Source organism: Periplaneta americana, chromosome 5 (assembly GCF_040183065.1).
Source record: "Periplaneta americana isolate PAMFEO1 chromosome 5, P.americana_PAMFEO1_priV1, whole genome shotgun sequence".
Taxonomy (NCBI): Eukaryota; Metazoa; Arthropoda; class Insecta; order Blattodea; family Blattidae; genus Periplaneta; species Periplaneta americana.
The window spans coordinates 69661129-69676159 of record NC_091121.1 but is presented as its reverse complement, the minus strand read 5'-3'; the positions used below and the strand labels follow the sequence as shown (position 1 = coordinate 69676159).

The 15031-nt window shown below is 33.1% G+C and overlaps 1 protein-coding gene across 1 annotated transcript in view; it reads left to right on the top strand.

The window, feature by feature from the left end:
• Positions 1–15031, top strand: part of LOC138699819 (protein Wnt-5b-like) — a 2020855-nt gene that overhangs the window by 1235680 nt on the left and 770144 nt on the right. Inside the window, exon 6 of the mRNA XM_069825994.1 lies at positions 10978–11065. The gene's annotated coding sequence lies outside the window, so the exon portion shown is untranslated. The remainder of the gene's footprint in view (positions 1–10977; positions 11066–15031) is intronic.

Here is a 15031-nt window from a genome sequence, read left to right as displayed (position 1 = left end):
CCTAAAAGTACATTTTTTAATATTATTCACCCACCTACGTCTCGGCCTTCTCAAAGATAATTTTCCTTCCGGCCTCCCATCTAACACTCTGTATGCGTTTCTGGTTTCCCCAGTACGTGCTACATACTCTGCTCATCTCAAACGTCTGGATTTAATGTTCGTAATTATGTCAGGTGAAGAATACAATGCGTGCAGTTCTGCGTTGTGTAACTTTCTACATTCTCCTATAACTTCATTCCTCTTAGCCACAAATATTTTTCTAATTACCTTATTCTCAAACATCTTTAACCTCTGCTCCTCTCTGAAAGTGAGAATATAAGTTTCACAACCATAGGCTTACAGAACAACCGGTGATATAACTGTTTTATAAATTCTAACTTTCAGTTTTTTTTGAGAACAGAATGGATGATAAAACCTTCTCAACCGAATAATGAGGCATTTCCGATATTACTGTTGCTCCAAAATATTTGAGTTTTTCCACCTCTTCAGAGAATAAATTTTCGATTTGTATATTTCCATTTCGTACTATGTTCTGGTCACGAGACATAATCATATACTTTGTCTTTTCGGGATTTATTTTCAAACCTATCTCCTTACTTGCTTCAAGCAAATTTGTCGTATTTCCCCTAACAGTTTGTGAATTATCTCCTAACTTATTCACGTCATCCCCATAAACAAGCAGCTGTTAAAACCCATTCAATTCCAAAGTCTCTCTGTTATCCTGAACTTTCCTAATGGCATATTCTAGAGCAAAGTTAAAAAGTAAAGGTGATAATGCATCTCGTTTCTTAACCCGCAGTGAATTGGAAAAGCATTCGACAGAAACTGGCCTATACGAACTCTGCTGTATGTTTCACTGAGACACATTTTAATTGATCAAACTAGTTTCTTGGGAATAACAAATTCATTAAGAATATTATGTAAAACTTTTGTCTTATCCAGTATTTCTCACAACGCCGTTGAAGCTACTACCCAAAGGTAACATGGAATTGTGGTGGGAAAGAGTCTTTCACAGTCCAAGAGGCCTATATATATTATATTATAAGTCCTCTTGTCACAGTCGTATTGCTGAGTCCGAGACATCGACAGAACACTGGTGTAGCGTACTCGTGATGCTTGAATGGACTTAAAATGGCGTGATGCCTTTACAGTCCGTCCCGGAGTGTAAACAAGTAATCATGTACTCTAGCGCCAGTTGCCTCTGCTCTGCCATCTAACGGCTGAAAGTTGAATTGCTGCTCGTGGGTTGCTGTGGCTGCGAAGACAACTGCTTCTCCTGCTTTAGTGTCCTGTATGATATCGCATCTTATGCGCATCGTTTTTCAAATATAAAGGATGGTACACGAGGCAGTTTTGTTTAATAACAAAACAAACAATAAGAAAGTGTTTATCTTACATACAATATTTAAGTGTTTAATGTTTAGGAATAAAAGCGAAAGTTTCTCATATTTTATGCGGCATTTACTCGAAGGAATCCATTGAATTAAAAATAAGCTGCCGATTTTTTTTTGTAGTGAATATTGTCTTAACGCTGATGATTCGTGATTTTTTTTACAAATGAGAGAATAACGCCATAATTTACAGTAATTGTTATTAAACTCAGAAATAATTAACCAATATTAATTTCCTCAGCAACAACTACACCATATACATTTACTCTTACGGAAAGTTATTTTCATAATATTGTTAATTTGATGACAGCATTTGCTCAATCCCTGTCTCGTATTTGTAACTGTTTTACGTAAGCCGGTCTCATTCCAACTCCCTCGCGAAGTCCAAGTGAACATCTATTTTGTGTTACGTTCTTACCTAAATCATCAAAACTTTCAACTCTTTTCACATCTTCAACATTTGCGGTTAACACTCTTTACCTTACGGTACTCATTTGTTTTACATTTTGTAAGTTATAAAAGCATGGAAATCTACATTTATACCTATGAGCGTTTTCATTGCATGTATTAGGGATACTTTATCATAAGTCCAGCCTTATTTGTTTCACCTTAAAAGTCATTAAGTAATAATAATAATAATAATAATAATAATAATAATAATAATAATAATCATCATCATCATCATCATCATCATCATTAGGAAAGTCCAGGATAAGAGAGAGGGTTCGCAATTGAACGGGTTACATCAACTGCTTGTTGATGTGGATGATGTGAATTAGGAGAAAATCCACAAACTCTTAGGGAAAATACGGAAATTTTACTTGAAGCAAGTAAAGCGATAGGGTTGGAAGTAAATCCCGAAAATACTAAGTATATGATTATGTCTTTTGACCAGAATATTGTACGAAATGGAAATATAAACATTGAAAGTTTATTCTTTGAAGAGGTGAACAAATTCAACTATCTTGGAGCAACAGTAACAAATATAAATGATACTCAGGAGGAAATTAAATTCAGAATAAATATGGGAAATGCGTGTTATTATTCGATTGAGAAGCTTTTATCATACAGTATGTTCTCAAAAAAGCTGAAAGTTAGAATTTATAAAACAACTAGCCGTACCCGTGCGCTCCGCTGCACCCGTTAGAAATAAATATAAAGTAATTACATAATTAAAATAGGACATTTGATCCAGGAAAGATTCGTGTTTGATAGAAGGATAAATCGTTTAATATGTTACTTAATTTAAATTGTATTTAAATAATTAAAATGCGATTATTTGGTCCAGAGACCACTCATTTGGTGCAATGACAATTCCTTTAACATGTTTCTTAATTTTTATTACATGCATCCATACTTTAATGAAGACTGACATATCACTTAGATTTAATGTGTATACTTTATTTTACTTCCTATATGTTTCCATTGAATTATGATAATAACTTAATTTTAACCCTTGTTTTCTACGTATTCAGTAAATGGCGCTTGGGCCACTATGGTTCTGAACCCTTCAAATAACTTAAATAACTTAAATTAAATTATATTATATTATATTATATTATATTATATTATATTATATTATATTATATTATATTATATTATATTATATTATATAAAAATGTGTTGTTAACGGATGTACACCGATAAGTAAGTTTTTAATTTGTTATGGGGACTCTTGAATCTCAGGAGGAACAAATTTTATTTTACAACAGCGCAACATAATCTGCTTGGCTCATTACCCAATTTTTTTGCATTGCATTTATGCATATGTATTTTAACACGATTCAATTGAGCATAGTTAAAATTTGGATTGTAAAATAATGGAATGCTAAGCTAACATATTATTACTGCATACTAAATCAATACACTCTTGTGGTTCGTTAATTCTCTGAGATAAACATTATTTTAAGAAATACAGGAAACGAATACACAGAATAGCCTATCAAGTTGTTTGTGCATAAGAAACTATTTTAATCTTACCTGTCCTCAATTCACTCCGAAGTTACTGTAATAACATTATAGCATTATGTCCATCCAGAGAAACTACACTTTCCAATGATGAAATAATAATTAATATACAAATCGGTTAATTTAGCTTCCGATATTACTTCATACAAACACAGAAACATTGTCTGTAGGCTAAGTTTCATAGCTTTCGATTGTTGTGTCCAAGGCCCCTTATGGACGAAGTCATTTGTTTTTTATTTCAATACACCGCCTTAAATGGCAGTTTTTTTTAAATTTTAAAACCCATTTATCTCATTAAATATCAGTCCTATCAACATTTTTCAAGGAATAAAACTTATCGCAAAATAGTTTTATAGAAACTTTTGTTATGTAACATTTTTCACAAAAATCAATAATAAGCGAGATATTTCGATTTATCTAATTCAGGCCACCTTATAACCCCCCTTTTAAACAATGTATTTTGAATGTCATATAGCCTAAAATCTAAGTTACAACGAACTTAATTTATATTCCAATTTTCATCGAAATCGGTTCAGCCATTATCGCGTGAAAAGGTAACAAACATACAGACAGACAGACATACAAACAAAAATTTCAAAAAAGCGATTTTCGGTTTCAGGGTGGTTAATTATATATGTTAGGATCAATTATTTTTGGAAAATCGAAAATTACCAGAAAAATTTCGGCTACAGATTTATTATTAGTATAGATTATATTACCGGTTGTTCTGTATTATTGTGAAACTTAGACTCTCACTTTAAGAGAGGAACGGAGCTTATGGGTGTATGAGCATAAAGTGCTTAGCAAAATATTTGGGGCTAAGAGGGATTAAGTTACAGGAGAATGGAGAAAGTTACACAACGTAGAACTACACGCATTTTATTCTTTACCTGACATAATAAGAACATTAAATCCAGACGTTTGAGAGAGGCAGGGCCTGTAGCACGTATGGGCGAATCCAAAAGTGCATATAGAGTGTTAGTTGGAGGCCAGAGAGAAAATACCTTTGGGGAGACCGAGACGTAGATGGGAGGATAATATTAAAATACATTTGAGGAAGATGGGATATGATGGTAGAGACTGGATTAATCTTGTTCAGGATAAAGACCATTGGCGGTCTTATGTGAACGCGGCAATGAACCATCGGGTTCCTTAAAAGCCATAAGAAGTAATAATAATAACAGACTCTAATCCCTGACGTGATAGCCCATGAAACGCCAAGCCCGACCAGCCGACTGCTGGCCTCGAGATTTTACTCAACTGCAAGGAAAATTTAGATCATACATGGCAAACCGTTGAATTCATCTCGTCAAAATTCCATCTCGCTAGGTAACCGCGCGTTTGGTACAGAGTCGTTAACGAATTAAAACAATTTGCGGCTGGAACTCCAGAGGTCTCGAATTTGATTCCCGGCAAGAAAGAGAAGAGTTACTGAAGTCTCATCTTATGTTTAAGGGGACATTTATGTGATTTTTAAAACTTCAACAATTTTCATCTAAAATGTATTATAGGTATCCTACTAGGAAAACTCAGCTCGGACTACTCGCGGCGCGCATGCTATACCCCTCTTGCCCCACCCCCAGTAGGCGTGAGAGCATGCTGGGAACGAGAGCATACGTCATCTGCTCGAGACAGTCATGCCCGCTGGTTTCTGCGCACTGAGTTTTTCTTGTCGGATGCCTATAATAATAAACTACATAATCGTGCCTACAGTACTATCGCCTGTACAAAATGTGGTAACATTAGAGTTAATGGTTTTGAAAGTATATTTTTAACATATATTTTATATTGACGTCACTAAAGGTTCCTTGCGACAATTTTTTTTTCTTCAAAAATTTTAGTTCGTATTTACTCAAAAGCTTGAAAATATTCATGGAAATATAAATTGATAGTTTTTTGAGCTCAGTCTAAACAGAGAGTCACAATAAATTTTTAAGTGGATTCTCTTAATTTTTCACCTTTACGTCACCATAGTTCCCTCTTAACAGTTCTTCCTATTTTCTTCGGTATAATAGGTTGCAGTACTATATTGTGAGTAATAGATGACAGGTTGGTATAAATTTGGAAGCGTTGAGCCACTTAGTATACTCATAAAACGGTAAGCTTTCGGATGAATGCTCGCAGATGAGGCGAGGAAGAGACAAAGCGGCTAGAAAGACAAGCGAAAGTTACATATTTATTTCGTTAAAAAATTCGATTCAATTTGTACCTTATCCTTAGCGTTTTTAGGGCCTACTTCTGTCATTTTTGTTCCATATTTGTTAAGTTAGTAAATCAATCAGTAATTATTTATTAATACCATTTTAGTATTCATTCATCCACGCAGTCAGTCTCTCATTCACTTATTCATTAATTTATTAACTTCATTAGTAATTCAATGAATCAATCTGCCAGCTAGTGAATCAGTTAACTAACCTAAAACCTGTAAGATCTAGAAAATTAGTGAATACGTTAATCAATTTATCAGCTAGTCATTTATCATTTCCATAAAAAATCAATGCATTAATGGGTTAATTAGTTTTTTCAGCCACCCGGATAGCCAGTTAGTAAGTTATTTATTCATTTTGTAAAATCCGTCTGAGTAAGTCCGTCGCTCATTCGTCCACTCCTTAAATGAATGTGGAAATAACACAACGTTAAATTGTTATGTATTATTATTATTATTATTATTATTATTATTATTATTATTATTATTATTATTATTATTATTGGTGGTGGTTGTTATGATTATGTCTCTTGACGAGAATATTGTACGAAATGGAAATATAAAAATTGGAAATTTGTCTTTTGAACAGGTGGCAAAATTCAAATACCTGGGAGCAGTAGTAACAAATATAAATGATACTCGGGAGGAAATTAAACACAGAATAAATATGGGAAATACCTGTTATTATTCGGTTGAGAAGCTTTTATCATTCAGTCTGCTGTCAAAAAATCTGAAAGTTAGAATTTATAAAACAGTTATATTACCCGTTGTTCCGTGGGGTTGTGAAACTTTGACTCTTACTTTGAGGGAGGAACATAGGTTAAGGGTGTTTGAGAATAAGGTTCTTGGGAAAATATTTGAGGCTAAGAGGGATGAAGTTACAGGAGAATGGAGAAAGTTACACTACGCAGAACTGCATGATATTGTATTCTTCACCTGACATAATTAGGAACATTAAATCCAAATGTTTGAGTTGGGCAGGGCATGTAGCACGTAGGGGCGAATCCAGAAATGCAAATAGAGTGTTAGTTGGGAGGCCAGAGGGAAAAAGATCTTTGGGGAGGCTGAGACGTAGATGGGAAGATAATATTAAAATGGATTTGAGTGAAGTGGGATATGATGATAGAGACTGGATTAATCTTGCTCGGGATAGGGATCGATGGCGGGCTTATGTGAGGGCGGCAATGAACTTCCGGGTTCCTTAAAAGCCAGTAAGAAGTATTATTGATGGTGGTGGTAGTAGCAGGAGTAGCAGTAGCTTGTATAAACGCCTGATTCATTATAGTATAGATAATACGCTTAACACTGTAGCTAGAGAAGTTGCCGCCTTGACACGGCGTTTCGTTATGCTTCCTTGCAATATTTTAATGTGTCTACGTGACCGGAATGACACTCAAGAGGTATTTTGAAAATCTCATTATTTTTACAAGTAATGAAATTATTCCTCAAAACATATAATTAATTTAATTATCCCTTCGAACCCTAAAGCTGTGAACATTCTAAACCAGTAACAAATATTCACTATGAGCTGGTATCCTTATTCATGTAGTCGGCGTGATTCAAGGGATTCACTAAGGGATAACAGAGGATGAACCCAAGAAAAATGAAAAACTATCCCCATGAGAATGACGTGAAACTCTACCTACTTGCTGTAATAAACCCTTACATAATTTTGTAATTTTATAAGAACTGTTACATTTCGTTTTAGAATCTTATCAGAATTCCTAACATGAATTTATAAATGTTTAAGTATATGGAAAATAAATTAATATACTATTTTCAAAGTAAACCTTTTATTGAGGATCTTGCTGACATTTTTATTATCAGGCAGTACATCTTGTTTGACGATATGTAAGAGGAAGAACAATTGTAACATACCTACAGCTCAGTTCTGATTAGTGAATTATGTTTCTAGTTAGCGATATACAGTATGCAGTGGAGGGGGAAAGTAACTGGCACCCTACTGTGTTATTTCCTGAATTAGTTGCCTCATAGTAATGTCATTAGTGTCACTTATTAGGTATCATTTTTCCTGAGACTGCTGACTAAACTGACACACATTTTAAAGTTTTTCTCATCATTCATCATGTAGAGCTACCGCTTGCAGTGCACTCTGGACAAGGCTATGGCGAACTAAATGGCCGACGTTTCTCGACACTGTCGACATCTGTGAACACACTCGTAGGATAGGGGAGAATAACAGTAAATTAATGGCCCTGCCAGTAGGGGGAGGGGAAGAAAAAAACATTTCAAAGATAATGAGAATTTGCCTATCTTAAGTAGCTGAAAAAAACCTCGCTTTATATCGTTTTGTTAATATTACTGTAGGCTATCTTCTTTTTTATATTGATTGTATTATTTTATTTCTATTTCTATTGTTGTAATTATATTCTTTATTCTGTATATTTAAATTTAATTAATGGAATAATAATAATTTACATTTAACTTCAATATCTTTCGGCTAACGGATCAAAAAATTCCTTCGTGTTATTTTCTAATCGTTATGTAAACAAAGTTGAATCAACTGCACAGTTTTATAGCGTCGGTGGAATTGGTAATAGTGAGATGGGATTTTGGAGAGATGGATTAGATTATCCAAATTTCGCTTCCATAACTGAATGTTGCTTTTGACGTTGTGTTATGTAGTCTTAACTTTGTATCTATTGTCATCTGTTTTCCAAAAGTCTTCTAATAACTCCATTCATTTTATTATATTTTTGTGATTTGACGTCTAGATCAGTTTTATGTTCTGCAAATAAATTTCTTAAGTATGTAATTTCAGAAACTTGCTGTATTAATTCCCCATTTATTTCAATTTTCACGCGTTGGATGTTTTTTTGCCACACATTGCCGTTGCCTTTGTCTTTGAGGGGGAAATTTGGATATTGTTGTTGTTGTTTATTCAACTGTCCGTAGACAGGTTTGTACCTCAAAACTAACACAAATAAGGTATGACTCATGAAGCAACTAGGCCAGGAGATAATGGGGTACGGTGGCTAGTTCCTTTGATATTAAATAAACGAAATTCACAGATTCTTGAAGTAGCTCAGATACGTTTTTTAAGATCGTTATTGGATGTAACGAGATTGGTCCATAAAAGGAACATAGATATCCGAAAAACACTACAGATTTCTTGTATAATGGAAGAAATTGAACAATATCAGAAACAGTGGAAGAACCATGTGCAAAGAATGGAAAGGGAGAGACTTCCAAGATTAGCCTGAGTATCCAAGAGGATATAGAGGTAAAGAAGACCAAGACATCGATGGAGGAATCAACACCATCTTTCTTAGATTATCGTTACAGTTCATATGGCCTAAAGAAGAAATTCATGATTATGAATTAGAGGATTAACCACATAACCTGACATTCACCTTACAGTTTCTTCTACTTAATGTCGACGCTCCTGGAACTGATCTTAATTATGTAATAATAATAATAATAATAATAATAATAATAATTATTATTATTATTATTATTATTATTATTTATTCTGGCGAAGTGAAGGCCATCAGACTTCTCTTCCACTTAGCCAGAAACAAAAGAAGTTGATACAATTATACTAATATTTGAAGAACATTAATAAAAATTTGTACAGTCATACAAGCACGAGTTGAGTAAATTAATGCAATCATACTGAATAATAATTAAAAAATAATATAAGGCTAGAAATTATATTCAACGAATATGTAAGTGGTAAGTGAACCAATATTACAAATTACAAGAATAACAAATTCAAATAAATTATCATTATACAACACTGACGAAAATTACATATATATATACACACATACACACAAAGGAGAATTAATCATGAATACTGATCACGTGTTTAAACAATTTACTTTTAAATTGCAATATCGTTCGACAATCAGTTTTAAAAGATATTGCTGAAATACATGCCTTGACAAGATGACTTCGGTTTTAGACTATTGCAGAGCCTTGTTATTTATCCTCCGGGCAGCGTTGTCAGATATGTGATAAAGATCATGTACATATATAATAATTTCAAGTTTTCTGTGATGTATGTTCCTAATTAAAGTAACATGTTCGAATGATTTTAATTGAAATATATATTATTAAACAATTCTAATAATTATAATAATCTACTTACATATTTTACAATTTAGTCAGCATTGCAGATGCTTTGCAGTGTTGCCAATTGAAGCGTACGGCAGATTGGAAACAGTACTTCAAAAGTCACCAGATCTCCTATTATGAATAGGGAAAGTTTTATTTTTGCCACTAGAGCGTGCTGGTGTTATAAGTGCAAGCAATGCTTTCGGCACATGATAACATCTTCTCATAAACAGGAATGTCCAAATAATTATATTTAAAAAAAGTTCTTCCGTTTTCATTACAATGTAATAAGAAATTTAGCAGATAACATTTGTTTTTTTCTGGTGGGCGATCACATTTCCGATTATGATAGAACTAGGCATTATGCTAAATGCCGTCACGTTAATTAAAATTTATGTTAGATCTTGCGTAATTATGTCAAGGTTGGCAGCGTTATATATATATATATATATATATATATATATATATATATATATGATTTAATTACATGTAAAACCTTCTTATTGAAACATATATTGTACAATGGGGACTGAATAGACTTAGCTTCAGAGAGCTTTTATACTTCTAAAGTTCAACTATCTTACTAGCAGTGAAAATGCTTCTTTTTCATTTTTATAAGTAGGCCTACATCTTAAGTTCAATTTCTCATGCAATAAATTTGTTACTTAACATTCATTTGAAACCATTCTCGGACACCTGATAGTGTAAGTAAGACAAAAGGAAAACAAAATGCCCACATAAATTACCTACTCAATTTTTTTCGTAGGTTATTTTACGACGCTTTATCAACATTTTAGGTTATTTAGCGTCTGAATGAGATGAAGGTGATAATGCCGGTGAAATGAGACCGGGGTCCAGCACCGAAAGTTTGCATTTGCTCAGATTGGATTGAGGGAAAATCCCGGGAAAACCTCAACCAGGTAACTTGCCACGACCGGGAATCGAACTCGGGCCACCTGGTTTCGCGGCCAGACGCGCTAACCGTTACTACACGGGTGTGGACACCTACTTAATAAAATTATGTTTCATACAAATAAATAAAATTACAAACAACGTAAATAGGCATACATACATTTCTATACGTACATACGTCTTAAAGGAGTCAGTGCGCATGATCAGACATACAACGAAACAAAACTAATATTATTACCTCGACTAGTGGTTCTCTTGTGAACCAGGTCGTTCGTCCTCTGATCATGCGCAGTGCCTCCTTTCTGGGACTTATTAAGTATCTTTGTGACAAAACTTTTTTCTATGACTGTACATACATACACATATACATAGGTTTACAACTATGAACATTTTATGTGACAGACTTGTTTCCTTTTTCAGACTGTGTACGAGTATTTATGAATTGAAGTGTTGAAAGTGGACGGATGCTAAGTGGAATCGAAGCCACATCGCTCAGGACTGACTTCCCGTGAGTGTGATTTATATTTACAATATTTTAATACAGATTTCAATGATTTGCTGCTCGCCGATGTAAAACTTCTGTTGACATAATATGCTAGCTATTATTTCTTGAGTGTCCTTTAATATGTATTGAATGGATTGTAAAATATTTGCAAGGAGTTATGGTTAGGATTTGTTGTGCAAAGCGTGTAGGCCTACGGTGAAAAGACCCGTGCACTGGATTTAAGGGAAAATTCTGGTAGTCTAATGCATTTATATGTATAATTGCAGAACAAATCTACATCTATCTACTACTTACTTATAGAATATATATTAAGGCGCCAATAATATAGGCCTACTCAATTACTGAAAACTGTAGAAGGATTCCAAAGAGTGGGTTTCTTATTCTCGTGCCATTCGGATATTATACGTATTATGTACTTAAAGACTGAACTTTATCATTTTACAGTGATATGCTCGAATTTGTATTTCGTTGCATATGGAATGAAAACGTTATTTAAAATACAGCATTTCCGAGGAAAGAAATGTCTACTATGGAAACAAAAGAAGAAACGAACATTTTATTCCCGTTGACGATAATTTTCTAAAAAGACAAAGTTAGAACTCCTGTAATTATTTACCATCATCATCATTATCAATCACAATTTAGTACTTTTCAATGAAATCATAAGTGAATTATAGGCCTACTATACCTTCCTTTAGGCTTACATGTCTTCCGATGTCTCGATTCTCTCTGTCAGTAGTCCTTTATTTAGGAAGGCTTTCTTCGATATTTGTTCACCTCTATTAAGGAAGGAGATACATCTTTGACCTGAAAAATTGAGTGAAATTCATTCTTTTTTATATCTCGGCTACTATAAAAACTAAATGAACAAAAACTTTTTCATGCTTAATATACATACATTACACTCTATAAAACACTATTCAGGATACTAAAATAACCAATAATTACCCTGTAAAAATAATATCAAATTTGCATAACTTCTTTTTAAAACCGTAAAGCATTTACATAACAAAATATACAATTATTCTTTCACCCTGCCTGATAAAAGAAAACACGAATTCTTACAGCACATTTGTAACTTGGTTCACAGAAAAGTATAATTATTTCATGAAAGTACAGTTTCTTTTATTGCTGTATTTCTGTAACATTAAATTTTTATTTTGTAAAGTAATTTGAATTGGTATCTGTAAACTATAAAGTAAAATATGTTTTCGGCTAAACGCAAAATGATGCATGTAAATGTTTTGATGAAAAAATTAATGAGGATAGACTAGTCTACAGTTTTATTCATCAGTTGCTTCTTTGTAAAAAAAAATAAAAATAAAAATAAAAATAAAAATAAAAATAAATAAAATTGTGAAAAATGCAGTCTGAAATGTTTTTTCCATAAATTACGTTTTTGTGTTTTTCATTCCATGGCGCATTAATTTCTTATAGTGAAGTTAATGTTTTTCATATGCATCGCTCTTCTATTAAATTATATTGTAGATGCTGAATATTAGGGAAATATGTCCATTATTTGAGAAGAAATCGCTTTACACGACAGACTGAAGTATAAGAGACAGATAGAATGCTGAAACTACATTTTTATAGTTATGGTGCTGAAACGTATAGTTCCCAGTAAATGAGAAAATCGATTTCTATCAGCATCACGTTACTTCATTCCTCTTTTTACTTCATATAACGAAAAAAGTGAAAGGGTTATGTTCCGCTTTCGTTGGGGTTCTGCAACAATTCCTGCCGAATGACTGGAGTATTAACTGTTAAGTGTAGAACGATGCTGTCGCTAAACGCGCATAGTGGAGAAGAAATTGAAGAAGAATTTTTATTGGAGTGGCATAAAACAAAGTAAATCTCATCTCACCCCATCTCGACAAAGAATTTTAATCTTGTAAAATTTTGACTTGTTTCACATCTTAAAGCTTCAGTGCTAGTGTAGGATCTATGGAATACAATAAATGTAATGAAATGAAATATGGCAAGATGCTTTTTACATAAAATGAAATTTGGAATTTGGTTCCGGTGAGTGGGCATAAAATAATCTATAGTAATGTCACAGGAGGAGTTTTCTCGATAAATCCACGAGCTTCGATCATGGATTTATCTGGGAAATCTCAGACCTCGAGTGACATATTTTATTAGGACTATTTTGTGAATAAAATAAAAATGTAAATAAAATATTCCTAAAATTCGCTTACAAAATGTTAATAATTGTATATTTATGAATACATAATATATTCAGACATTGAGAAGTTCAAATAGATTAGTATCGATTACTGCAATAAACAAATTAGATGTTATTGAGTAATGTCAATTGAGAAAAGCAAAATACAGATTTAACAATTTTAATTACATGTATTGCACTTTTCTCTTGTTATTGTTATTATAACAGAAATAAATTTTCATTATCTGCTGAAATCATAATTTAATTTAAACATTTTATAATATATAATATATAATATTTATATATTATAAATATCCTGATTAATACATTAATTAAATGAACAATAATTGTTATGAAGGAGTGTCATTTGCTTTACATACATTGGACATGGAATTAGAAGATGAAGATGTAGATGTGGAAGTAGAATTTCGCATTTTATTTAGTACAATGGATTCATGCTCATCAAGTTATGGGAAACAGTTGGCGACACCGACTAAACAAAAGAACGACCATGCAATAAATTGATAGTGATAAATCGAGCTGCAGAAATTATCGCGATGTATGACTGTGATTGGTTGGAATTCAGAATGTCATTACACTTCATTGTCGAAAATGGAATGACGTCATATAAACGAAATAGACTACTGTTTTAAAGGACTAAGTGAATTCTGAAAGATATATTTTTCTCTCTTTAACGTCTTTCATCGTTCTATTTGTAATGTTAATTTAGATCCATGTAGGCTACTATTAGAAGATACGCAAAGCTGTTGACTTTCTTCAAGAAAACCAGTGAACTAACTCAGCCACCCACCAATTGGCATACAAATTAAAGATTTAAACGTCCAAATCACTTAAAATTATCCACCCCGTCGAATTCTTCTTAATTATTTTTTTTATTATTTTTACATTCACATTTACATTTATTTTATTTATTTATTTATTTATTTATTTATTTATTTATTTATTTATTTATTTATTTATTTATTTATTTATTTATTTGCTTGCTTGCTCGCTCGCTCGCTTGCTTGCTTGCTCGCTTGCTTGCTCTACATTAGGCATTGCAGCCCGAAAGAGCAGAAGCTCGTGCTCGGGCGCAGTTCAGATGTTATACCAAATATATCACAAAATTAAGAGAGTTCATTGAGCACAATAACATTAATAAATGTTATTGTGCTAATGAACTCTCTACCAGGTGGCCCGGATTCGAATTCCGGTGGGGGCAAGTTACCTGGTTGAGGTTTTTTCCGGGGTTTTCCCTCAACCCAATACGAGCAAATGCTGGGTAACTTTCGGTGCTGGACCCCGGACTCATTTCACCGGCATTATCACCTTCATATCATTCAGGCGCTAAATAACCTAGATGTTGATACAGCGTCGTATTATTTTACCATTAATAAATGGTAAAATAATACAGCATGTAATAATAGGGTCTATATACAAATAGAAAGTACAAAAGTACATAAATATTAGAGTATCAATTTTAATTCAATTAGCTTGCTTGAACAATTGTAACAAATGTAAATGACACTCGGGAGGAAATTAAACGCAGAATAAATATGGGAAATGTCTGTTATTATTCGGTTGAGAAGCTTTTGTCATCTAGTCTGCTGTCAAAAAATCTGAAAGTTAGAATTTATAAAACAGTTATATTGCCGGTTGTTCTGTATGGCTGTGAAACTTGGATTCTCACTTTGAGAGAGGAACAGAGATTGAGGGTTTTTGAGAATAAGGTTCTTAGGAAAATATTTGGGGCTAAGAGGGATGAAGTTACAGGAGAATGGAGAAAGTTACACAACGCAGAGCTG